The sequence below is a fragment of the Giraffa tippelskirchi genome, chromosome 10 (genome assembly GCF_054371585.1).
Source record: "Giraffa tippelskirchi isolate mGirTip1 chromosome 10, T2T-mGirTip1v1.2.pri, whole genome shotgun sequence".
Taxonomy (NCBI): domain Eukaryota; kingdom Metazoa; phylum Chordata; class Mammalia; order Artiodactyla; family Giraffidae; genus Giraffa; species Giraffa tippelskirchi.
This window is the reverse complement of record NC_137284.1, coordinates 55,038,943-55,066,429: the sequence shown is the minus strand read 5'-3', so window position 1 is coordinate 55,066,429 and position 27,487 is coordinate 55,038,943. Positions and strand designations below refer to the sequence as shown.

The 27,487-nt window shown below is 39.1% G+C and overlaps 1 protein-coding gene and 1 long non-coding RNA gene across 2 annotated transcripts in view; both read left to right on the top strand.

Annotated features, from left to right (window-relative positions):
• ABCA13 (ATP binding cassette subfamily A member 13) overlaps window positions 1-27,487 on the top strand; it is a 413,377-nt gene that overhangs the window by 311,950 nt on the left and 73,940 nt on the right. The window lies entirely within an intron of this gene.
• Window positions 294-15,644, top strand: LOC145524337 (uncharacterized). The gene is made up of 2 exons (XR_014067409.1): window positions 294-4,404; window positions 15,488-15,644. It is a non-coding gene; the product is annotated as an uncharacterized LOC145524337 (long non-coding RNA).

The following is a 27,487-nucleotide window of genomic DNA, read 5'->3' as shown; positions in this document are numbered from 1 at the left end:
TTAGCTTTGTTCGTAGTGATGCTTTCTACAGCCGTCTTGACTTCACATTCCAGGATATCTGGCTCTAGGTGAGTGATCACACCATTGTGGTTATCCGGGTCATTAAGATCTCTTTTGTATAGTTCTTCTGTGTATTCTTGCCACCTTTTCTCAATATGTTATGCTTCTGTTAGATCCATATCTTTTCTGTCCTTTATTGTGCCCATCTTTGCATGATCATGGACAAAAATGTTCCCTTGATATCTCTAATTTTCTTGAAAAGATCTCTAGTCTTTCCCAATCTGTTGTTTTCCTTTTTTTTTTTTTTTAGCATTGATCGCTGAGGAAGGCTTTCTTATCTCTCCTTGCTATTCCTTGGAACTCTGCATTCATATGGGTATAGCTTTCCTTTTCTCCTTTTCTTTTTGCTTCTCTTCTTTTCTCAGCTATTTGTAAGGCCTCCTCAGACAACCATTTTGTTTTTTTTCATTTCTTTTTCTTGGAGATATTTTTGATCACTGCTTTCTATAAAATGGCATGAACCTCTGTCCGTTGTACTTCAGGCATTCTGTCTATCAGATCTGATACCTTGGAATCTATTTGTTACTTCCACTGTATAATCATAAGGGATTTGATTCAGGTCATACCTGAGTGGTCTAGTGGTTTTCCCTACTTTCTTCAATTTAGGTCTGAATTTGGAATAAGCACTTCATGATCTGAGCCACAGTCTGCTCCCAGTCTTGTTTTTGCTGACTGTATAGAGCTTCTGCATCTTTGGCTGCAAAGAATATAATCAATCTGATTTCGGTGTTGACCATCTGGTGATGTCCATGTGTAGTGTCTTCTCTTGTGTTGTTAGAAAAGGGTGTTTTCTATGACCAGTGCGTTCTCTTGGAAAAACTCTGTTAGCCTTTGCCCTGCTTCCTTTTTTACTCCAAGGCAAAACTTGCATGTTACTCCAGGTATCTCTTTACTTCCTAGTTTTGCATTCCAGTCTCCTATGATGAAAAGAAATTCTTCTTGGGGTGTTAGTTCTAGAAGGTCTTGTAGGTCTTCATAGAATGGTTCAACTTCAGCTTCTTCAGCATTGCTGATCAGGACATAGACTTGGATTACCATGATATTGAATGGTTTGCCTTGGAAACGAACAGAGATCATTCTGTCATTTTTGAGAATGCACCCAAGTACTGCATTTCAAATGCTTTTGTTGACTATGATGGCTACTCCATTTCTTCTAAGGGATTCTTGCCCACAATAGTGGATATAATGGTCATCTGAATTAAATGCACCCATTCTGCTCCATTTTAGTTTACTGATTGCTAAAATGTTGATGTTCACTCTTTTCATCTCCTATTTGACCACTTCTTTTTTTTTTTTTTTTTATAAATTTATTTATTTTAGTTGGGGGCTAATTACTTTACAATATTGTAATCGTTTTTGCCATACATTGACATGAATCAGCCATGGGTTTACATGTGTTCCCCTTCCTGGACCCCCCACCCACCTCCCTCCCCATCCCATCCTTCTGGATCATCCCATTGCCCCGGCCCTGAGCCCTTGTCACATGCATTTACCTTGATTCATGGATCTAATATGCCAGGTTCCTATGCAATATTGTTCTTTATAGCATTGGACTTTACTTTCACCACCAGTCACATCCACACCTGGGCATTGTTTCCACATTGGCTCAGCCTCTTCATTCCTTCTGGAGCTATTTCTCTGCTTTTCTCCAGTAGCATATTGGGCACCTACTATCCTGGGGAATTATTCTTTCAGTTTCATATCTTTTGTCTTTTCACACTCTTCATGATGTTCTCAAGGCACTAATGCTGAAGTGGTTTGCCATTCCCTTCTCCAGTGGACCACGTTTTGTTAGAATACTCCACCATGATCCATCTGTCTTTGGTGGCCCTACATGGCATGGTTCATAGTTTCACTGAGTTAGACAAGGCTGTGATCCATGTGATCATTTTGGTTAGTTTTCTGTGATTATGGTTTTCATTCTATCTGCCTTCTGATGGATGAGGATAAGAGGCATGTGGAAGCTTCTTGATGGTAGGAACTGGCTCTGGGGTATACCCAGTCTTGCTCTGATTGACAGGGCCATGCTAGGTGAATCTTTAATCCAATTTTCTGCTGATGGGTGGGGCTTTGTTCCCTCTCTGTAGTTTGGCCTGAGGTCAAACTGTGGTAGGGGCAATGGTGAAAGTTCTGTAATCAAATTCCACTGGCCTTCAAAGTCAAATTCCCTGGGGGTTCTCAGTCCCTTTGCTGGATCTCCAGGTGGGAAGTCTGTTGTGGGCCCTAGAACTTTTGCAAAAGTACGAGAACTTCCTTGGTATAATTGTTCTCCAGTTTGTGGGTCGTCTTCTCAGTGGCTTTGCTGCTGCTGCTAAGTCGCATCAGCTGTGTCCGACTCTGTGCGACCCCACAGATGGCAGCCCACCAGGTTCCTCTGTCCCTGGGATTCTCCAGGCAAGAATATTGGAGTAGGTTGCCATTTCTTTCTCCAATACATGCATGCATGCATGCTAAGTTGCTTCAGTCGTGTCCGACTCTGTGCAACCCCATAGACGGCAGCCCACCAGGCTCCTCTGTCCCTGGGATTCTCCAGGCAAGAATATTGGAGTGGGTTGCTGTTTCCTTCTCCTGTTCAGTGGCTTTATGATGGGACTAATGGCGACCTCTTCTAAGAGGACTTATGCCAAACGCCATGCCTCCCAGGTCTGCTGCAGCCCAAGCCCCCGTCCCCATGGCAGGCCACTGATGACCCATGCTTTTGCAGGAGACACTCAAACACTCAAAGGTAGGTCTTACTCAGTCTCTTGTGGGTGTCACTGCTCCTTTCCCTGGGTCCTGGTGCATACAAGGATTTTGTCTGCCCCTCTGAGCATCTCTGGTGGATATGAAGTTTGATTCTAAACACGGTTGTGCCTCTCCTACCGTCTTGCTGGGGCTTCTCCTTTACCCTTGGATATGGGGTATCTTTTTTCAGTGGGATCAAACATTCTCTTGTTGATGGTTGTTCAGTAGCTAGTTGTGATTTTGGTGGTCTCACAGAAGATGAGTGCACTAGTGGTAAAGAATCGCCTGTATATTTATATATCACATGTTAAGTATGTTTTTTATAGTAAATATATATTAGACATGTTAATATATGGCATGAAATACGTGGCAGAAAGTGAAGAAGAACTAAAGAGCCTCTTGATGAAAGTGAAAGAGGAGAGTGAAAAAGTTGGCTTAAAGCTCAACATTCAGAAAACTAAGATCATGGCATCTGGTCCCATCACTTCATGGCAAACAGATAGGGAAACAGTGGAAACAGTGTCAGACTTTATTTTTTTGGGCTCCAAAGTCACTGCTGATGGTGATTGCAGCCATGAAATTAAAAGACGCTTACTCCTTGGAAGGAAAGTTATAACCAACCTAGGCAGCATATTAAAAAGCAGAGACATTACTTTGCCAACAAAGGTCCATCTAGTCAAGACTATGGTTTTTCCAGTAGTCATGTATGGATGTGAGAGTTGGACTATAAAGAAAGCTGAGTGCTGAAGAATTGATGCTTTTGAACTGTAGTGTTGGAGAAGACTCTTGAGAGTCCCTTGGACTGCAAGGAGATCCAACCAGTCCATCCTAAAGGAGATCAGTCCTGGGTGTTCATTGGAAGGACTGATGTTGAAGCTGAAACTCCAGTACTTTGGCCACCTGATGCGAAGAGCTGACTCATTTGAAAAGACCCTGATCCTGGGAAAGATTGAGGGCAGGAGGAGAAGGGGATGACAGAGGATGAGATGGTTAGATTTCATCACCGACTCAATGGACATGGGTTTGGGTAGACTCCGGGAGTTGGTGATGGACAGGGAGGTCTGGCATGCTGCGGTTCATGCGGTTTCAGAGAGTCGGACACAACTGAGCGAATGAACTGAACTGAACTGAGACATGTTAAATATATGTATTTAAATATTCCTTTCAGAAAGATATATACCAAATTCTATCTTTCTCAGATATAGATACACTTAATTGTAATACTTATATGAATATCTATATACTGGTCATGAATTTTTTTATTTTTTTGATGAAAGTCCAGATACTCTCATTTACACTTTAGAAAGTGAACAGACTCTCCACAAAAATAGTTTGGAGAATTGAAGAGTTTTATTTTTCACTTAAAACAATGTTGGTCATTGATTACCCTGTATAAATTTCTCTGGCAAGAGTAGTTAACTTTTAACCTCCCAGTCAAAACTTTTACCACTTCAAGTATTCCCTGTTACTAGTACCATGGTGATCATATCACCAAATATTCCTGAGATCGGTGTTTAATGTTTCTCTTAGAAACCTAGAAATAATGCAAATATATATAAACATTCATTAATCAATGGGGAATTCTTTCTTTTTAAAAAAAATTATTTATTTTAATTGGAGGCTAATTACTTTACAGTATTGTGGTGGTTTTTGCCATACATTCACATGAATCAGCCATGGGTGTACAGGTGTTCCCCATCCTGAACCTCCCTCCCACCTCCCTTCCCATCCTATCCCTCTGGGTCATCCCAGTGCACCAGCCCTGAGCACCCTGTCTCATGCATTGAATATGAACTAACGATCTATTTCACATATGGTAATATACATGTTTCAATGCTATTCTCTTAAATTATTCCACCCTCGCCATCTCCCACAGAGTCCAAAAGTCTCTTCTTTACATCTGTGTCTCTTTCACTGTCTCACATATAGGGTTATCGTTACCATCTTTCTAAATTCCATATATATGCATTAATATACTGTATTGGTGTTTTTCTTTCTGACTTACTTTGCTCTGTATTATAAGCTCCAGTTTCATCCACTTCATTAGAACTGATTCAACAGCATTCTTTTTAATGGCTGAGTGATATTCCACTGTGTACATGTACCACAGCTTTCTTATCCATTCGTCTGCCAATGGGCATCTAGGTTGCTTCCGTGTCCTGGCTATTGTAACAGTGCTGCGATGAACATTGGGGTACACGTGTCTCTTTAAATTCTGATTTCCTTGGTGTGTATGCCCAGCAGTGGGATTGCTGGGTTGTATGGTAGTTCTGTTTCCAATTTTTTAAGGAATCTCCACACTGTTCTAAATAGTGGCTGTACTAGTTTGCATTCCCACCAACAGTGTAAGAGGTTCCCTTTTCTCTGCACCCTATCCAGCATGTATTATTTATAGACTTTTTGATAGCAGCCATTCTGGTTGGCATGAGATGGTACCTCATTGTGGTTTTGATTTGCATTTCTCTGGTAATGAGTGATGTTGAGCATCTTTTCATGTGTTTGTTAGCCATCTGCATGTCTTCTTTGGAGAAATGTCTGTTTAGTTGTTTCGCCCATTTTTTGATTGGGTCACTTATTTTTCTGGAATTGAGCTGCAGGAGTTGACTGTATATTTTTGAGATTAATTCTTTGTCAGCTGCTTCATTTGCTATTATTTTCTCCCATTCTGAAGGCTGTCTTTTCACCTTGCTTATAGTTTCCTTTGTTGTGCAGAAGGTTTTAAGCTTAATTAGGTCCCATTTGTTTATTTTTGCTTTCATTTCCATTACTCTGGGAAGTGGGTCATGGAGGATCCTGCTATGATTTACATCAGAGAGTATTTTGCCATGTTTTCCTCTAGGAGTTTTAGAGTTTCTGGTCTTACATTTAGATTTTTAATCCATTTTGAGTTTATTTTTGTGTATGGTGTTAGAAAGTGTTATAATTTCATTCTGCATATTACAGATGTTTGACCAGTTTTCCCAGCACCACTTGTTAAAGAGATTGTCTTTTTTCCATCGTAGATTCTTGCCTCCTTTGTCAAAGATAAGATGTCCATAGGTGCATGGATTTATTTCTGGGCTTTCTATTTTGTTCCATTGATTTATATTTCTGTCTTTGTGCCAATACCATACTGTCTTAATGACTGTAGCTTTGTGGTATAGCCTGAAGTCAGGCATGTTGATTCCTCTGGTTCCATTCTTCTTTCTCAACATTGCTTTGGCTATTTGAGGTTTTTTTGTATTTCCATAGAAATTGTGAAATTATTTGTTCTAGTTCTATGAAAAATACCATTGGTAGCTTGATAGGGATTGCACTGAATCTATAGATTGCTTTGGGTGGCATACTGATTTTCACTATTTTGATTCTTCCGATCCATGAACATGGTATATTTCTCCATCTATTTGTGTTATCTTTGATTTCTTTCATCAGTGTTTTATAGTTTGCTGTATATATGTCTTTGGTTTTTTTAGGTATATTTATTCCTAAGTATTTTATTCTTTTTGTTGCAATGGTGAATGGAATTGTTTCCTTAATTTCTCTTTTTGTTTTCTCATTGTTAATGTATAGGAATGCAAGGGATTTCTGTGTGTTAATTTTATATCCTGCAACTTTACTATATTCAATGGTTAGCTCTAGTAATTCTCTGGTGGAGTCTTTAGGGTTTTCTGTGTAGAGGATCTTGTCATATGCAAACAGTGAGAGTTTTACTTCTTCTTTTCCAATCTGGATTCCTTTTATTTCTTTTTCTTCTCTGATTACTGTGGCTAAAACTTCCAAAACTATGTTGAATAGTAGTGGTGAGAGTGGGGACCCTTGTGTTGTTCCTGACTTTAGGGGAAATGCTTTCAATTTTTCATCATTGAAGGTAATGTTTGCTGTGGGTTTATCATATATGGCTTTATTATGTTGAGGTATGTTCCTTCTATTCCTGCTTTCTGGAGGGTTTTTTATCATAAATGGATGTTGAATTTTGTCAAAGGCTTTCTCTGCATCTATTGAGATAATCATATGGTTTTTATCTTTCAATTTGTTAATGTGGTGTGTCACATTGATTGATTTACGAATATTAAAGAATGCTTGCATCCCTGGGATAAAGCCCACTTGATCATGATGTGTGATCTTTTAAATATGTTGTTGGGTTCTGTTTGCTAGGATTTTGTTAAGGATTTTTGCATCTATGTTCATCAGTGATATTGGCCTGTAGTTTTCTTTTTTGTAGCATCTTTGTCTGGTTTTGGTATTAGGGTGATGGTGCCTCATAGAATGAGTTTGGAAGTTTACTTTCCTCTGCAATTTTCTGGAAGAGTTTGAGTAGGATAGGTGTTAGCTCTTCTCTAAGATTTTGGTAGAATTCAGCTGTGAAGCTGTGTGGTCCTGGGCTTTGGTTTGCTGGAAGATTACAATTTTGATTTCTATGCTTGTGATGGGTCTGTTAAGAGTTTTTATTTCTTCCTGGTTCAGTTATGGAAAGTTATACTCTTCTAAGAATTTGTCCATTTCTTCCAAGTTGTCCGTTTTATTGGCATATAGTTGCTGATAGTAGTCTCTTATGATCTTTTGTATTTCTGTGTTGTCTGTTGTGATTTCTCCACTTTAGTTTCTAATTTTGTTGATTTGATTCTTCTCCCTTTTTTTCTTGATGAGTCTGGCTCTTGATGAATTTGTCAATTTTATTTATCTTCTCAAAGAACCGGCTTTTATCTTTGTTGATTTTGGCTATGGTCTCCTTTGTTTCTTTTCATTTATTTCTGCCCTAATGTTTATGATTTCCTTCCTTCTGCTAACACTGAGTTGCTTCATTTCTTCTTTTTCTAGTTGCTTTAGGTGTAGAGTTAGGTTATTTATTTGATTTTTCTCCTGTTTCTTGAGGTAGGCTCGTATTGCTATGAACCTACCACTTGGCACTGTTTTTACTGTATCCAATAGGTTTTGGGTTTTTGTGTTTTCATTTTCATTCATTTCTGAGCATATTTTTTATTTATTTTTTGATTTATTCTGTGATTTGTTAGTTATTCAGAAGAGTGTTGTTTAGCCTCAGTATGTTTTTGTATTTTTAATAGTTTTTTTCCTGTAGGTGACATCTAGTCTTACCGCACTGTGATCAGAAAAGATGCTTGAGGTGATTTCAATTTTTTTGAATCTGCCAAGGCTGGATTTATGGCCCAGGATGTGATCTATCCTGCAGAAGGTTTCATGTGCACTGGAGAAAAAGGTGAAATTCATTGTTTTGGGGTGAAATGTCCCGTATATATCAATTAGGTCTAACTGGTCTATTGTATCATTTAAAGTTTGTGTTTCTTTGCTAATTTTCTGTTTAGTTGATCTATCCATAGGTGTAAGTAGGGTATTAAAGTCTCCACTATTATTGTGTTTCTGTTAATTTCCCCTTTCATACTCATTAGCTTTTGCCTTACATATTGCAGTGCTCCTATGTTGGGTGCATATATATTTATAATTGTTTTATCTTCTTCTTGGATTGATCCTTTGATCATTATGTAGTGTCCTTCTTTGTCTCTTTTCAGGCCTTTATTTCAAAATTTATTTTATCTGATATGAGTATTGCTACTCCTGCTTTCTTTTGGTCTTCGTTTTCATGAACTATCTTTTTCCAGCCCTTCACTTTCAGTCTGTGTGTGTCGCTAGGTTTCAGGTGGGTCTCTTGTAGACTGCATATATAGGGATCTTGTTTTTGTATCCATTCAGCCAGTCTTTGTCTTTTGGTTGGGGCATTCAACCCATTTACATTTAAGGTAATTATTGATAAGTATGATCCCGTTGCCATTTATTTTGTTGTTTTGGGTTCAACTTTATACAACTTTTCAGTGTTTCCTGTCTAAAGAAGATCCTTTAGCCTTTGTTGAAGAGCTTGTTTGGTGGTGCTGAATTCTGTCAGCTTTTGCTTGTCTGTAAAGTTTTTGATTTCTCCTTCATATTTGAATGAGATCCTTACTGGGTACAGTACTCTGGGTTGTAGGTTTTTCTCTTTCATTACTTTAAGTATGTCCCGCCATTCCCTTCTGGCTTGAAGAGTTTCTATTGAAAGTTCAGCTTTTATCCTTATGAGAATCCCCTTGTATGTTATTTGTTGTTTTTCCCTTGCTGCCTTCATTATTTGTTCTTTCTGTTTGATCTTCGTTAATTTGATTAATATATGTCTTGGGGTGTTTTGCCTTGGGTTTACCCTGTTTGGGACTCTGTGGGATTCTTGGACTTGGGTGGCTATTTCCTTCCCTATTTTAGGGTAGTTTTCAACTGTTATCTCCTCAAGTATTTTCTCATGGCCTTTCTTTTTGTCTTCTTCTTTTGGGACTCCTATGATTCGAATGTTGGGGTGTTTGACATTGTCCCAAAGGTCTCTGAGATTGTCCTCATTTCCTTTAATTTTTTTTCTTTTTTCCTCTCTGCTTCATTTATTTTCACCATTCTATCTTCCACCTCACTTATTCTATCTTCTGCCTCAGTTATTCTACTGTTGGTTCCCTCCAGAGTCCTTTTTATTTCAGTTATTGCATTATTCATTGTTAATTGACTCTTTTTTTATTTCTTCTAGGTCCTTGTTAAACATTGCATCTTCTCAATCCTTGTCTCCAGACTATTTATCTGTAACTCCATTTTGTTTTCAAGATTTTGAATCATTTTTACTATCATTATTCTGAATTCTTTTTCAGTTAGACTCCATATCTCCTCCTCTTTTGTTTGGTTTGGTAGGCTTTTATCATGTTACTTTACCTGCTGACTATTTCTCTGCCTTTTCATCTTGTTTCAGTTGCTGTGTTTGGGGTGGCCTTTCTGTATGCTGGAAGTTTGTGGTTCCTGTTTATTGTGGAGGTTCCTCCCTGTCGGTGGGGTTGGACGAGTGGCTTTTCAAGGTTTCCTGGTTAGGGAAGCTTGCATCAGTGTTCTGGTGGGTGGAGCTGGATCTCTTCTCTCTGGAGTGCAATGAAGTGTCCAGTATTGAGTTTTGAGGTTTCTGTGGGTTTGGTGTGACTTTTGGCTGCCTGTATTTTTGTGCTCAGGGTTATGTTCCTGAATTGTTGAAGAAGTAGCTTGGTATGTCTTTCTCTGAAACTTGTTGGCTCTTGGGTGGAACTTGGTTTCAGTGTAGGTATGGATGCTTTTGGATGAGCTCCTGTTGATTAATGTTCCCTGGAGCTAGGAGTTTTCTGGTGTTCTCAAGTTTTGGATTTAAGCCTCCTGCCTCTGGCTTTCAGCCTTATTCTTACAGTAGCCTCAAGACTTTTCCATCCATACAGCAGTGATGATAGAACATCTAGGTTAATGGTGAAAAGATTATTCACAGTGAGGGACACCCAGAGAGGTTCACAGCATAACATGGTGAGGAAGAGGGAGAAGGGAGATAGAGGTGATAGGAGGAGAAGAGGGGGAATCAAAAGAGGAGAGTGACCAGTCTAGCCAGTGATCAGTTCCCTAAGTGTTCTCCACAGTCTGGAACACCCAAAGAGATTCACAGAGTTAAATATAGAGGAGAAGGTGGAGGGAGGAGATAGAGGTGACCTGAGGGAGAAAAAGGAGAGTCAAAAGGGGAGAGAGCAATCAAGCCAGTAACCACATTCCTAAGTGAAAATGGGTATGAAGATTGGATTCTTAAAGGTACAAAATTGATACCAAATACCAAAAATCAAAGATTAAAAATCTAAAGTAGAGGTTAGACTCTCAAAAATACAATATTAAAAAAACAAAATTGCAAAAGTTATTAAAAAAATATGAAATTTGCTTTAAAACTAGGTCTTTTTTTTTGCAAGCTAATAGTAGGTTTTAAAAATGAAAATTAAAGGAGTAATACAGACTTAAAAACAAAAAAATTAAAAAATAATAATAGTAAAATATATCTAGGGATTTCTCTGGAGCTGTTGTGGACAGTGTGGGGTCAGTTCAGTTTCAGATAGTTCCTTGTTCCAATTTATACTTCTTCTCAAGGTCTATAGTTCCCTTCCAATGTAGTCAGTGCTAACTATAGGGTTTTAATCTGTTGCCCCTGTCACTTCCAAAGTGGTTCCCTCTTCTTTGTTCATTTTGGCTTCCTCTGTTTGCAAGTCTCTTTAGTATCTAACTTCCAGCCTGATACAAGGGGATGAAGGTGGTCATTTACTTAGGCTCACTTGTTCAGTTGTGCTGTGGGGAGGGAGGAACACTGCAAACAAATATCACTGGCATGTGGGGAGTGCTCGCAGTGTCTGGGCCACACTGGTTTTGCCCCTGCACAAGGCGTGTGTGCTTTCCCAGTCTACGCTGCTCAGGCTCCAGGTTGCTCTCCAGGAAATGTCTAAAGCGGGCCCTGGGTTGCATGCACTTCCCAGGTCTAAGCTGCTAAGTTTCAGGTTCTTGGGTACTCCACAAAGGGACAGACTTGGGGGCTGTGTTTTGTGCCCTTCCCAGGTCCTAGCAGCTCAGGCGACCAGATGCTTGGCGAGTGTACTCTCCCCAGGTGGATGATGCATCTTATCACCTCCCTGGTCCCAGCAACTCGATTACCTGGGTGTGCCATGTGTCTCCTCTGGGGAGCTGATCTCTGGCTGCGACCCTCCTGGTGGATGTCAACCATCCAGGATCCCAGGAAGACTTGATTAGCAACTGGGAGCCTGCTTGCAGTTTGGTAGAGGATGCTGTCTCTGGGGATGAGTTTGCCCCTCACCTTCCAACTGTGGCTGTCGCCTGCCTGCCTCCATGCCTCCGGTTGGGGATGAGCCAGTCTGCAGCCTGGTAGCTCTCTTCTGGTATTCGCTCAGTCCTTTGTTCTGTGAGTGGCCCGGCAGTCCCTTAGGTTAGAGCTTTTTGCAGGAAAGTTCTCTCTGTCTCTCTCTCTCTCTTTCCTTTTTTTCTCCTCTCTCTGGCTATCCCACAGTTTGGGTTGCTATCTGATGTTAGCTCCCTCAGATTTCCCTCAGGGCATTCAGGCCTGGTCCTTACCCTAAGCAGTGCAACCCATGTGTCCCTGTTCAGCCCCCACTTGCTGGTGGTGGACGCGAGCGTCTGGGCTACTTCTCCACTGGGAGTTGTGGCTAGGCGCATAATCTCTGGGTTTTATTTATTTATTTTTTCATCTGGGTTATGTTGTCCTCTGAGATTCTAAAACTGCCCACAGACCCGCCAATGAGAGGGTTTCCTGGTGTTTGGAAACTTCTCCTTCTCGACTCCCTCCTCGGGACGGGTCTCGATCCCTAACTCTTTTGTCTCTCTTTGTATCTTTTATATTTTGTCTTACCTCATTTCGAAAACAATGGGCTGCCTTTCTGGGTACCTCGAAAATCCTGTGGACGGAGGAGCCTGGTAGGCTGCAGTCCATGGGATTGCTAAGAGTCAGACACGACAGAGTGACTTAACTTTCACTTCTCACTTTCATGCATTGCAGAAGAAAATGGCAACCCACTCCAGTGTTCTTGCCTGGAGAATTCCAGGGATGGGGGAGCCTGCTGGGCTGACGTCTATGGGGTCGCACAGAGTCAGACACGACTGACGCGACTTAGCAGCAGCAGCAGCATCGTGTCCTCTGCCAGCATTCACAAGTTGCTTTGTGGAATTTTCTCAGTGTTCACATGTTCTTTTGATGAATTTGTGGGGGAGAAAGTGGTCTCCCTGTCCTATTCCTCTGTCATCTTAGGACTGCTCCCCTATTTCTGAACATTAATATAAAATTCTTCATACAAAATACAGATATATTTAAATGTGGAAATTCTACATTTTTCTGTAAGTGAAAACACTAAAATTTAAAGGCAAAAACAAGGATCAAGTAAGACAGGATAGACATATAAAGTAATAAGTTTGACTGAATACTATTTATTGACAGTTAAGGTGAAAGACTGGAATAACTTTACAATGCTCTTATTACTAGTTAAACCATGATTATTTTATAAGTGCATATCTGAGACCACAAGAAAGAAAGGGGATCCCAGTTCTATGACTGAAGAGAAAATTTACAAAGCAGAGTGTTTGCTTGGGCTGGTGCTTGGCTGCCCAACAAAGCCAGAGCACCTCTGGGTTTGGGAACTGGAGGTTGTGGTTTTAAGGTCCCTGAAGGTGAAGAGATGTGGCTGCAGCTTTTCACAAGGGAAGACTTTGAACCTATAACCAGTATAAATCTAGCATCACTGAAGGGCTGAGTCCTCACTGATGCAATGGGCTTTTGAAAAACTGGCAGAGCGTTGACAAGAAAACTTGTTGGTTTCCACTGAGGGTAAGTAAGAGTTTAAAGGCAAGGTTTCCCCTGGAATTTTGAAACTCTGGGATTCTACCGGCTGTGGGGAAGGGGGTTTAATTTAACTACCTGTGGAAGGATTTACATCTCTCACTATCCAAGAATATAACATAAAGATAACTCAAGGCTGAGGGTCCCCATGGGCACCTGCAAGAAAACACAAAATTTATTTGAAAGGGTGCTTCCACCACCCAGACTTGATGGGAATTTCATTTAAAAAAGCAGAGTCCTACTAAAATAGAGTTTCCAATCAAACATTGTATAACTCACAGAAAATTATCTATTGAGGATATACACTGATGGATATGACAGAGGGAATGTGTGTGCGTGCTAAGTCGCTTCAGTTGTGTCTGATTCTTTGTGACCCTATGGACTATAGACCACTAGGCTCTTCTGTCCATGGGATTCTCCGGGCAAGAATACTGGAGTGGATTGCCTTGCCCTCTTCCAGGGGATCTTCTCAACCCAGGGATTGTCAGGCAGGTTCTTGACCACTAGCACCATCTGGGATGCCTATGACAAAGGGGACAGTTAGCCTCAAATAATCTAATATAAAAGAACTTCAACCTCATAGAGAGCTTGCAACATGAAGGAAGCAACAGGACATCATAAAAAAGAAGCAATTTGAAAAAAAGACCACTTTCTAAGATTGAAAAAGATGGTCATTGAAATAAAAAATAAAATACAGTTTTTGTGTTGAAAACAAATAATACACAGCTTATAAAAAATATGTGAATCAAAGAGGACACAAATAGATGGTGAAATATACCATGTTCATGGATTGGAAGAATTAATATAGTGAAAATGAGTATACTACCCAAAGCAATCTATAGATTCAATGCAATCCCTATCAAGCTAAAAATGGTATTTTTCACAGAACTAGAACAAATAATTTCACAATTTGTATGGAAATATAAAAAACCTCGAATAGCCAAAGCAATGTTGAGAAAGAAGAATGGAACTGGAGGAATCAACCTGCCTAACTTCAGGCTCTACTACAAAGCCACAGTCATCAGGACAGTATGGTACTGGCACAAAGATAGAAATATAGATCAATGGAACAAAATAGAAAGCCCAGAGATAAATCCATGCACCTATGGGCAACTTATCTTCAACAAAGGAGGCAGGAATATAAAATGGAGAAAAGACAATCTCTTTAATAAGTGGTGCTGGGAAAACTGGTGAACCACGTGTAAAAGAGTGAAACTAGAACACTTTCTAACACCATACACAAAAATAAACTAAAAATGGATTAAAGATCTAAACGTAAGACCAGAAACTATAAAACTCCTAGAGGAAAACATAGGCAAAACACTCTCTGACATAAACCACAGCAGGATCCTCTATGACCCACCTCCCAGAGTATTGGAAATAAAAGCAAAAATAAACAAATGGGACCTAATTAAAATGAAAAGCTTTTGCACAACAAAGGAAACTATAAGCAAGGTGAAAAGACAGCCTTCGGAATGGGAGAAAATAATAGCAAATGAAGCAACAGACAAACAATTAATCTCAAAAATATACAAGCAACTTCTGCAGCTGAATTCCAGAAAAATAAATGACCCAATCAAAATATGGGCCAAAGAACTAAACAGACATTTCTCCAAAGAAGACATACAGATGGCTAACAAACACATGAAAAGATGCTCAACATCACTCATTATTAGAGAAATGCAAATCAAAACCACAGTGAGGTACCATTTCACGCCAGTCAGAATGGCTGCTATACAAAAGTCTACAAGTAATAAATGCTGGAGAGGGTGTGGAGAAAAGGGAACCCTCTTACACTGTTGGTGGGTATGCAAACTAGTACAGCCACTATGGAGAACAGTGTGGAGATTCCTCAAAAAACTGGAAATAGAACTGCCATATGACCCAGCAATCCCACTGCTGGGCATACATACTGAGGAAACCAGAATTGAAAGAGACACGTGTACCCCAATGTTCATCACAGCACTGTTTATAATAGCCAGGACATGGAAGCAACCTAGATGTCCATCAGCAGATGAATGGATAAGGAAGCTGTGGTACATATACACAATGGAATATTACTCAGCCATTAAAAAGAATACATTTGAATCGGTTCTATTGAGATGGATGAAACTGGAGCCCATTATACAGAGTGAAGTCAGCCAGAAAGAAAAACACCAATACAGTATACTAATGCATATATATGGAATTTGAAAGATGGTAACGATAACCCTATATGCGAGACAGACTAAGAGACACAGATGCATAGAACAGTCTTATGGACTCGGAGGGAGAAGGTGAGGGTGGGATGTTCAGAGAGAATAGCATTGAAAATGTAAATTATCATATGTGAAACAGAACATCATTCCATGTTCGATGCATGAGACAAATGCTCAGGGCTGGGGCAATGGGATGACCCAGAGGGATGGGATGGTGAGGGAGGTGGGAGGGGGGTTCAGGATGGGGAACACATGTAAACCCATGGCAGATTCATGTCAATGTATGGCAAAAACCACTACAATATTGTAAAGTAATTAGCCCCCAACTACAATAAATAAATTTATTTAAAAAAAATGGGTTGATTACTTCTAAAGGTGGGGGGGGTATGTTTTATTTTCTGTTGCAAAATAATTCAAGGAATCTTCTAGGCCCCTGAATCTGTACCCAGTGGGTAGCTACTCAAAAAAAAAAGAAATATGTGAAAGAGAAATTAAGAGATATGAGGGGTAGAAAGAGAAGATCTAACACATGTTTAATCAGATTTGTGAACAACAGAAAAGAGAGAATGGAATAAAGCCACCACTGGAAGAAATTATAGGTAAGACCTTTCTGGTACAAATAAAAAGTTGATTCTTCAGGCTGAAAAGCACTATGCTTCTCAAGCATAACAAATAAGAAGATATTCATACACATTTTACTGTGAATCGGCAAAATTCCAAAAGTAAAGAAAAAAAGGGGAAAACATAGATCATCATAAAGGTGTGAAATTAGACTTTTACCTGTTCAAAATAGTCATTACTAAACATTCATGGCTTCTAGGCTTTAATTTAAATAAATTAATTTTAAATTTAATTTCTTGGTAGCACTAGCAACAGTTCAAGAGCTTACCAGTTTCTTTTGTTTTAGACGGCATAGAAGCAGAACATTTCCATGGTCACAGGAATTTCCTTTGGGCAGTGAGGAAGTGTACCAAAGCTACCTTCTTAGCAACAGGATTATACACAGAAATAATGAAATAATAGCATGAATGAAAAATCTGAAATTTCTGGATAGGTCAACAGTTGTTACATCTCAGTGGGGAATTACAGATAATTTTTATTTCTTCCTCATTCTCTCTTCTGTTTTTCAGCTCATATTATGATCATATGTTAAATTGTCAGATATTTAAGTAATAAGCAATAGAAAAACTTAAGATACAAGGTTTTCTCTTCACATTTCAAGCCAGCATTTTTTGAACCTGCTCTTTTTAATATGTACAAGTGATAGACTTTTTTCCCCCTTAGTTTCTCCCTGTCTTAAATGATCACTATCATAGGATTCATGGGAACAGTAACTATAAAGTGCTGTAACTCCATCAAATTGCTAAGCATTATGGAATTACAGTACTTAGAAACTTATATACAGGTTCCTCTGCTTCATTTAAACCACTGCAATACCTATATAAAAGTACATGGAGCTCATTTATTGCTACTAAAAGCCTTATCTTCCTTTAGATTGACAGAAATCTGAAATTAGAGTAATTTAAACCGTAACCTCACCAACTAGGAATTGCTTGAACATGTATTTCTATTTTAAATTACATCACAATTTAACAACTAATACAGTTAGAGAAACAATGAGGGAAATCCCTGTATAATCTTACCTTAAAGTTATTTTCATTCTTGTAGTCCCAGTTTTGCAAAAGAAATGTAGCTATATATCTATATACGCATGTATATATGCATATATACATAAATACGTAGTTGCAATAACAATATTATTTTGGAGCTCAGAATACAGTTTTTTAAATGGTAAATACCTTCAGGATGTAAAGGATTGCTGACCTTTCATATGGAGTGTGCAGCATGACTTATTATTTCTTGCTGGGGCTTTATCCTTTGCCTGCAAAATTGCTCTATTCTCCTGCCGTGATGTGCCAGTGTAATTGCCTCATCTTAGGCAATCTGTGTGTTTCATTACAAACCGATATTAGAGGAACTCGGAACATCCCCTGGCAGAGCTGTGTCCTTAAACATTTTTTTAATTAGGGATAATGCTCACCGAAGAGGGACATTGCAGACAATTGCTTCCTTTCTTAGACACTGAAATACAAAAGCCTTCTGGAGGTCTCTGTAAATTGAGAAAATGTTTTTTCTCATGGTACTCTAACATAGAACCATATTTTCTTTAATAAAAAAACTAGGCTGCAAAGAGTAGGGGGCGGTAGGAACAGCAGCTTCAGACATTTGATTTTTCACCCAAAGATTTTTAAATGTCAAAAACCATCACACAGAAACTCCACTCAATACTCTATAATAACCTAAATGGGAAAAGCTACATGTTTACATTGAACTGAATCAATGTATACATTGATACATGTATACATTGAACTGAATCACTCTGCTGTACATCTGAAACTAACACAATATTGTTGGTCAACAGTACTCCAATATAAATAAAATTTTTTTTAAATCACAAATTTAGAGCTTGTATCTTGAGCTGTACAAGGGTTCTATTATGAGCTTGGAATATTAAAATAGAGTTGGTTGTCTCAGCTCATTCACTGTCTGTGAACCCTCATCAGCATTGCTGTGCCCCTACCGTGTGGTGACAGCTGTTCCCAGCATCATGTGGGTCCTTGGCACCTCTCTGTTCTCCCTGTATGCTCAGTCGCTCAGTCACGTCTGACTCTTTGTGATCCTTTGACTCCCTGGGGGGAGGAGGAAATGGCAAACTACTCCAGGATTCTTGCCTGGAAAATCCCATGGGCAGAGGAGCCTACTGGGCTACAGTCCATGGAGTCTTACAAAAGAGTCAGAAACAACTTAGTGACTAAATGGCAGCAACATGTTAAGATTGGTTAAGAAGGTGGTCACTTCCATGGCATACCTGTGGCCAAAAACCTAACCTTAGGGGTCATTATTTATCTCTTAGTCTGATGGTAAAGATTTCTGGTTCCTCTCATGAACTATACCTATAAATATGTTAGCTACCTAGATTGCATTTCACATGTCATTTATAAGATTAATTTTCCCAATGCTCTAACTGAAGCAACATGATTAATATGACTCAGGAAAAATGATTTGAAAGATTTTTCTATTGACTTAAAAGTGAGAGTTATCGTTATATTTTCTGTCATTGAATTGATCATACAATCTATAAGGACACAACCATGTGAATGGAGACAACGCAAATCACTGTGGGACTAATCAAATATTTAACTATTCACATAGGTGAAATAAAACTGTAACCTTTGAGATTACAGCAGAGACACTGCTTTGCCAACAGAGGTCCATTTGATCAAACCTATGGTTTTTCCAGTAGTCATGTATGGATGTGAGAGTTGGACCATAAAGAAAGCTGAGCTCTGAAGAATTGATGCTTTTGAACTGTGGTGTTGGAGAAGACTCTTGAGAGTCCCTTGGACTGCAAGGAGATCAAACCAGTCCATCTTAAAGGAAATCAGTCCTGAATATTCATTGGAAGGACAGATGCTGAAGCTGAAGCTCTGATACTTTGGCCACCTGATGCAAAGAACTGACTCATTAGAAAAGATCCTGATGCTAGGGAAGTTTGAAGGCAGGAGGAGAAGGGGACGACAGAGGATGAGATGGTTGGATGGCATCACTGACTCAATGGACATGAGTTTGAGCAAGCTCTAGGAGTTGGTGATGGACAGGGAAGCCTGGCATGCTGCTGTCCATGGGGTCACAAAGAGTCAGACATGACTGAACGACTGGACTGAACCTTTGAGATGTATTAAAATAGTAACTAAAACTATAACACAGTGCTTTAGATCTCCAGCCATTGCCATTATATCTTTACTGCACAAAACAGACATTGTTCTATTTGTTACGTATTTTCATGTATAAACCAATCTTGACCTTCGAAAATCTTCCTGGGTTAAGGGCAGTGTTTCACATTTGGAGCTTAGGAGCAAATCTCTCTTGGTCTAAATCTTAGTTTTGCAACTGACTAGCTATGTGAGCTTGGGTGAGTTATTTTATCTTCATTAAATATAAGCTTTTGATATTTAAAATGAGAAAACAATAGATTGAGATAACTTACCCCAGGGGTCTGTGTGAGGGTTAAATGAGACAGTCCATGGCTAGAACATAAGGAGTGATCGATAAATTTTTGCTGTTTTTATTACTGCCTGTGTTGAAGTTTTGACCTTAAGATGTCTAGAAAACAGGAAGAATGTCATGAACTGTAACAGTTTGGTTCAGCAGAACACTTTTACACTCCCTCCCTCCTTCAAGTTCATGATTAGGTGGAACATAGCTGACATTTTTGTGCCATGGCTATCACGAAATGTCCGAATATTGTATATTTTCATAGAAAATTAAGCTTTTCATGTACTTCCTTGTGTATCAAGCACTTTGTAGATTTCTTGTTTTTATTGTTGAACAACAAATCCATCAAAACAGTTGTTTTCTAATGTTTTTTTTTTCTTTTTGCAGTGGATGACACCACGGGTTGAATGACAGTATGTGTGTGTTTGTATATAAGTGTGTATGTGTGTAATATTATACTCAGTTGTGTCCCACTCTTTGTGACCCCATGGATTGTAGCACACCAGGCTCCTCTGTCCATGGGATTCTCCAGGCAAGAATACAGGAGTAGGTAGCCATTTCCTTCTCCAGGGAATTTTTCCTACCCAGAAATTGAACCCAGGTCTCTGGCATTGCAGGGAGATTCTTTACCATCTGAGCCACCAAGGAAGCCCTAGTATTACACTATTATATATATAATAATTTTCTAGGGCTGCCACAGCAAAACTACATAGATGGGTGGCTTAGGCAATAGAAATTTACTTTCTTGTGGTTACTTTTTTTAATTTAAAAAATTGTTGAAGTATAGTTGATTTGCAATGTTGTGTTAATTTCTGCTGTATGGCGAAGTGACTCAATTATACATATATATGTATTCTTTTTATATTCTTTTTCCATTCTGGTTTATCACAAGATATTGGATATAGTTCCCTGAGCTATACAGTAGGACCTTTTAGTTTATCCATCCTATATGTAATAGCTTGCATCTACTAACCCCAATCCTTTTCTCCCTACTTTTGCATGGTTCTGAAGAGGGAAAGTCCAAGATCAAGATGTCTATGGGTTCGGTACTGCAGAGGCCTCCCTCCTGGCATTGCAGAGAGCTGCTTCTTGCTGGGTTCTCACGCTTCCTGGGGTCTGTCTGACTTTCCAACCTTATGATCACATTTGGCGTCAGTTACCTCTAAGGGCCTGTCCCCAGTGTGATTGAAAGTCCTATTCTGAGGCCCTGGGGGTTAAGATTTCATGTTTTCTACACAGGGACAAGTCGTCACTGCTCTGTTTCTCCCCTGCACCCCTGCTGTGTCAGCTGTTACCACCTGGCACCCCAAGGGCTTCACTCCATCACATGGCAAATGGGATAAGAGAGCTGTCAGCTGAGATTTCTTCTCCCTGTCCTCCTCCTCCCCAGTTCAGTTCAGTTCAGTTGCACAGTCGTGTCCGACTCTTTGACACCAAATGGTCTGCAGCACTCCAGGCTTCCCTGGAGTCCCTCACCAACTCCTAGAGCTTGCTCAAACTCATGTCCATTGAGTCGGTGATGCCATCCAGCCATCTCATCCTCTGTTGTCCCCTTCTCCTCTTGCCATCAATCTTTCCCAACATCAGGATCTTTTCTAATGAGTCAGTTCTTCACATCAGGTGGCCAAAGTATTGGAGCTTCAGCTTCAGCATCTGTCCTTCCAATGAATATTCAGGACTGATTTCCTTTAGGATGGACTCGTTTGATCTCCTTGCAGTCCAAGGGACTCTCAAGAGACTTCTCCAACACCACAGTTCAAAAGCATCAATTTATGGTGCTCAGCTTTCTTTATGGTCTAACTCTCACATCCATACATGACTACTGGAAAAACCATAGCTTTGACTAGACTGACCTTTGTTGGCAAAGTAATATCTCTGCTTTTTAATAATGCTATCTAGATCGGTCATAGCTTTTCTTCTGAGGAGTAAGCATCTTTTAATTTCATGGCTGCAGTCACCATCTACAGTAATTTTGGAGCCCAAGAAAATAAAGTCTCTCACTGTTTCCATTGTTTTCCCATCTATTTGCCATGAAGTGATGAGACCAGATGCCATGATCTTAGTTTTCTGAATGTGGAATTTTAAGCCAGCTTTTTCACTCTCCTCTTTCACTTTCATCAAGGGGCTCTTTAGTTCCTCTTCACATTCTACCATTAGGGTGGTGTCATCTGCATATCTGAGCTTATTGATATTTCTCCTGGCAATCTTGATTCCAGCTTGTGCTTCATCCAGCCTGGCATTTCACATAATGTACTCATCATATAAGTTAATAAAGCAGGATGACAATATACAGCCTTGACATACTCCGTTTTCTATTTGGAACCAGTCTGTTGTTCCAAGTCCAGTTCTAACTGTTGCTTCTTGGCCTGCATACACATTTCTCAGGATGCAGGTAAGGTGGTCTGGTATTCCCGTCTCTTGAATAATTTTCCACAGTTTGTTGTGATCCACATGGTCAAAGTCTTTGGTGTAGTCAATAAAATAGAAGTAGATGTTTTTCTTGAATTCTCTTGCTTTTTCTGTGATCCAATGGGTGTTGGCAATTTCATCTCTGGTTCCTCTGCCTTTTCTAAATCCAGCTCGAACACCTGGAAGTTCTCAATTCATGTACTGTTGAAGCCTAGCTTGGAGAATTTTGAGCATTATTTGCTAGCATGTGAGATGAGTGCAATTGTGTGATAGTTTGAGCATTCTTTGGCATTGCCTTTCTTTGGGATTGGAATGAAAACTGACCTTTCCCAGTCCCGTGGCCACTGCTGAGTTTTCCAAATTTGCTGGCATATTGAGTGCAGCACTTTCACTGCATCATCTTTTAGGGTTTGAAATAGCTCAGCTGGAATTCCATCACCTCCACCAGCTTTTTTGCAATGATCCTTCCGAAGGCCCACTTGACTTCACTTTCCAGGATGTCTGGCTCTAGAAGAGTGATCACACCATCGATCTTGGTCATTAAGATTTTTTCTGTATAATTCTGTGTATTCTTGCCACCTCTTCTTAATATCATCTGCTTCTGTTAGGTCCATACCGTTTCTGTCTTTTATTGTGCCCATCTTTGCATGAAATGTTTCCTTGGTATCTCTAATTTTCTTGAAGAGATCTCTGGTCTTTCCCATTCTATTGTTTTCTTCTATTTCTTTGCATTGATCACTGAGGAAGGCTTTCTGATCTCTCCTTGCTATTCTTTGGAACTCTGCATTCAAATGGGAATATCTTTCCTTTTCTCCTTTGCCTTTTGCTTCTCTTCTTTTCTCAGCTATTTGTAAGGCCTCCTCAGACAACCATTTGCCTTTTTTGCATTCCTTTTCTTGGGAATGATTTTAATCACTGCCTCCTATGCAGCCTTGCAAACTTCTATCCATAATTCTTCAGGCACTCTATCAGAGCTAATCCCTTGAATCTATTTGTAACTTCCATGATGTGGTCGTAAGGGATCCTCCTCCCCAGATTCCACCATTCCCGCCTTCCTCCTTCTCCCCCTCTTCCTCTTTTCTGGAAGAGCTAAGATGGTGAGTGTACAACACACAGAAGCCACATTCACTGGAAACTGAACAGACACTGCCCTTTCTCTCTCATTACACTCTGATCTCCTCATTCTGTACTTCACACTGTCGCTTTAGTGCAAGTAACTCTCCTACACATTTCAGCTTTCCTCTGCATCAAACTTGGTGGAATAAATTAGAAACCTCTTGCAGTGCAGAAATGCAAGGCTGAGCCTCGTCTGTGCCTGACCACAGGGTATGGGCTCTCCAGGAGAGCTGGGTAGGCTTCTAGAATATGGTCTGTGTATGTCATTCTTCATGCCCACCTTCTGTAGCAGGAATGCTGGAAGTGCATTCTGAGAGGAAACAAATACTATAATCTGAAATACTTCTAAGAATCAAGAAAACAAGCAAACTAAACATACACCACTTTTTTAACATCCTCATGGAAGTAATTGAAATTAACATTCTGAATTCCCAGACATATTTTTATGATTGGAGATGAGATGGTTTTAGTTTTTCCTTTGTAGTTTTTCCAATAACTTGATCTCTGCCTGCTGTTGATGTTCGACCCTAGAGTAAGGCACAGGAATGCACTGTACTGTCTTCCCCACCTAAGTAGTAGAGATAGTTACCCAAGATAAAATTCTGATTCCTTGTTTATGTCAAAATCCTTTTGGATCTGTATCTTTTTCAGGGATACAAGAGTGAGATGAAATTAAGATTTAAATTTTAAAAAAGTTTATCCATTTATTCCCATACCCTTTATTGCATGCTGCTGCTGCTGCTAAGTTGGGTCAGTCGTGTCCGACTCTGTGCAACCCCCTAGACGGCAGCCTACCAGGCTCCTCTGTCCATGGGATTCTCCAGGCAAAAGTACTGGAGTGTGTTGCCATTGCCTTCTCCACTTTATCGCATAGTTGATCTTTATTGATTTGAAGTGATCCACTTAACATTTAATACACTGTTAGGTTTATTTATATAAACTTGATGTGTTTATGTGCTTTAAGTTTCAAACTCGTTTGCATTTTCTGGCACAAATTCTACCCTACATCTTTCAAACTATGGTTTTATAATATGTTTTATGATCAAAGAAAGTTCCTTCATCATTAGCTATCAGAATTTCCCTGTTGTGAAATCTACATAGATGTAAACACTTGTTAAAATACTGAAAATATTGGTGATTCTGAGCCTTCTTATTTAGGACTATGGTTGCTACACTTTTTGCAGTTTTCTACCGATTCTTCATTAAATTTTAACATAACCTACATATTTCACATTCTTGATATGTCTTCATATTTTATGTAATTTGATAGTGCTGTGAAAGAAATTTTCCTTCGCCTATATTTTTAATTGACTAATGTTGATATCCAAGGAAACTAATTTTTTAAACCTGTATCCATTTTGTAAAATTATTTTATTTGATCTGTTATTTTCTTAGTTGAGTATCAGCATTTTTCTTGATAGAGAAATATATTACTTATTTTCTAGTATTTATATATCTAATATTTATATCTCTATATTTTATATGATTAAATTTATTTGAACTAGAATTATGCTAGACCTGCATATATAATAAGTATCTTTTACTAAGAACTCACTTTTCTGAATTTTTCCATTAGGAATGATTGCTGATTTTAACTAAATCATGAATATCAGTGATCTTTCATCATTTGAACTATATTGTTTTTCATATTTTTAAAGGAATACATATGCACAGTGGTTAACTTATTGTTCAGTGTCTATAATATTATGATTATATAAATACTACTTGTAGATGAGCCCTTTTCTTTTTTGCACTAAAAGTCTTAATGAAAACTCTATGGGTTCTTTTAATCAGTAAAAGCTTACTTCCTTTGATGCTTAGACATCTTCTTGATTTTGTTTTCCTTTATAGTTTTCCCACTTGTATTTCTTTGTTATCTCTTTCTTGGTCTTCTTTATTCAGCTGTCATGTCTCCTAGAATGAAACATTTTCTCTTCTCTTTTCAACATCTTTATTTTCTAGTTCTACTTTCTGGGGGATTTTGTCAACTTTTAATGTAATCATTGCTTTTACATTTTTACTAGTTTATTCTCTCTGGTTATTTATTTACAAAGCATGATATTCTATTTGGTTTTTTGTTCACCTCTCATTAATCCAGAGGTGACTGGATCTTTTTCCTCTTCTAACTTGATCATATAAAGAGATTTTAGATTCAGATTGTTGTTAAATTTTTGTATTGTTCTTTTTTAAAGAAGAAGATGCATGTGTGTTGCATGCATCATTTATTTAGATATATACCTGTTTTAATTCATGTCAGTACTGATCATCAGCTTTTTCATTTATATTTATAATGTCTAATCCTACCTAGGTTTTGTTTGTTTGTTTTAATGAAGGATAACTGGGATATAGAGATATGTGTGTTCTGATTGCTGGAATATCAGAGACTGCCTTCATGACAAAAGACAACCTGGGTGTACGAATGTCCGCAGGTCCCATGGTCTTTCTCAGAAGCCCTGGATGTTGCTCCATTGCCTTCTGCCTATTGGCCTCACTATGCTTCCCTTTCAGATGTTTGTATTGTCTTATTTTCTTTCCCCTGAAATTTTCCAGAACAAGCAAGAAAACAAAACCCATTAACTATTCTTTAAGAATTAGAGAATTCATAGTTTTTTCATTTGGGGTTATGTTTAGCACTCTCTCATACATTTTTAAATTAAATTCAAGAAGATAATTTTGGTTTCCTTACTGTCCTTCTTTATTTGAAGTTATGACCTGTTATTCTCATCCTGGGAGACTTTTTATTTTATTTTGATGCCCTTTTACCTGCCATTTCTCTCTGTGGACTAATGTTTCTCTTTCACTGAGGCTGCTCCACCTCATGTTCTACCAGGATTGTCTATATATTTCCTAAATGTTTCAGACACCCTCTTGATGAATTTCCTGGATGTTGCTCCCTTTCCACTCTTCAACACTGTTTTTAGGGGAAATCATTTTACTTCTCTTAGCAAAGGCGTGCTCTTTCTTAAGTTGATGTTTCTTGGAAGCAGTGGTGAGCAGGCTTCTCTACGCAGGTGGGACTAGTTGTGTATAAAATTTAAAGATGCCTGTAGAAGAGGACTTGTCGCAGGTCTGTGTGGGTGGCCGGCAGGCTTTTCCCTTTTGTTGGCCCCTTGTACTGAGGTGGCATTGATTCTCTCCTGTTCTGCCTTGTCCTGCAGCTCTGAACCAGGGTAGAACATAGACACAAGCTGTGACTCAGAGCGGCACCTGAGGTTTCTGGACTCCTGTCTTCTGGTGGCTGTTCTTCTTTCTTCTCTGACCCAGGATCCAGGTGCTGCATCTGTGGGTGGGAGAATGTGGATGTAGGTTTACCTACCTTTCTTCACATATTCTCTTCTATGATTCAAATCCTTATTATGAACTGGTTTTTTAATAGTTTCTTAAAATCCAAGTCCTTTGGTTAGAACTGTTAAGATGCCCTCTAAGATTATTACAGATTATTACATTGCTTCTCTGTATGAAGAGATTTTGTTGAATTTTATGGGCTTCCCAGGTGGCGCTGGAACCCGCCTGCCAGTGCAGGAGACATAAGAGACGTGAGTTTGATCCCTGGTTGGGAAGATCCCCTGGAGGAAGGCATGGCATCCTACTCCAGTATTCTTGCCTGGGGAATCCCATGGACAGAGGAGCCTGGCAGGCTACAGTCCATAGGGTCACAAAGAGTCGCACATGACTGAAGTGACTTGCACACATGCATACAGAGGCATTTAAGGTGAACATTATGGGTGTAATTTTTAAATGGAAGTTTGACCTCTGGTTGTAACTCTGACAACAAGGTAAAGTGAGAATTGATGTGGATTAATGTGAATTAACATTTTTTTCTCCAAGATGTAGGCAAGGTTTAGTGGTAACCAAACCAGGAGAAAAGAGTTGAGGAGAAAAGAAATAGGCCAAAATAGTTCTGGGAACATAGTGCCATGAATTTTGAACAAGGGCATTGAAAGAAGGTTGAGAAGTGTGAGTCAAGATTTTCTGAAGACTGAAGTGTTAACCAGCAGTAGAGTCTCAAACTAAAAACCAAAAAACAAAACTACCATTGAGGGCAGAAGATCAGGCCTTTATTGTTGTTTCTTCTTTTTTTAGTTTTATATCCAGTCTTATGTTCCCTGCAGTATATGCTCTTTTCTAAAAGGGACTAATGCATCATATTTATGTTATTTTTCCTTTTTCTTCCTAGGCAAAACTGTAAAAGGTAAATATGCATCCCGAGACAGACAGGGATGAAGTTGTGCTTTTGAAGTAAATTGTTGCCTTTGAAAATGGTAGATGATTACCCGAATTATTTAGCATAAATAGTAAACATTTTGTATTATCTGTGATGTATTATGATTTGCATGGGGAAGGATGATGCATTTTAGCCTCAAGCTGTTACCTAGATCACAAAAGAGAATATTTTAAAGGCTATGGGCTTTGTATGGATACTATTTAATACTTTGGTCTAAAATATCAGTTTCCTTTTTGCATTCTTATCAGGTAAATAATTTTTGTGATGTTGCTTCAGCATTTGTCATCCTCATTTTAACTGTTTTGCAATATGCAGTGCATACATGTGGTAGAAATATTCAAAGACTGTAGATTATAGGGTAACTGTGTTCCCCAATGGGCAGGTACCCCTCTGGAGGGTTCGTGCTTCCGTTTGTGCTCCTGCGTGCCTAGACATTGTGGAGGGAGAGGGAATGAATGGGAGTTAGTCATCAGCATCTGTTTCTCAGTTTCTGAAATGGTAATTGGTCTTCGT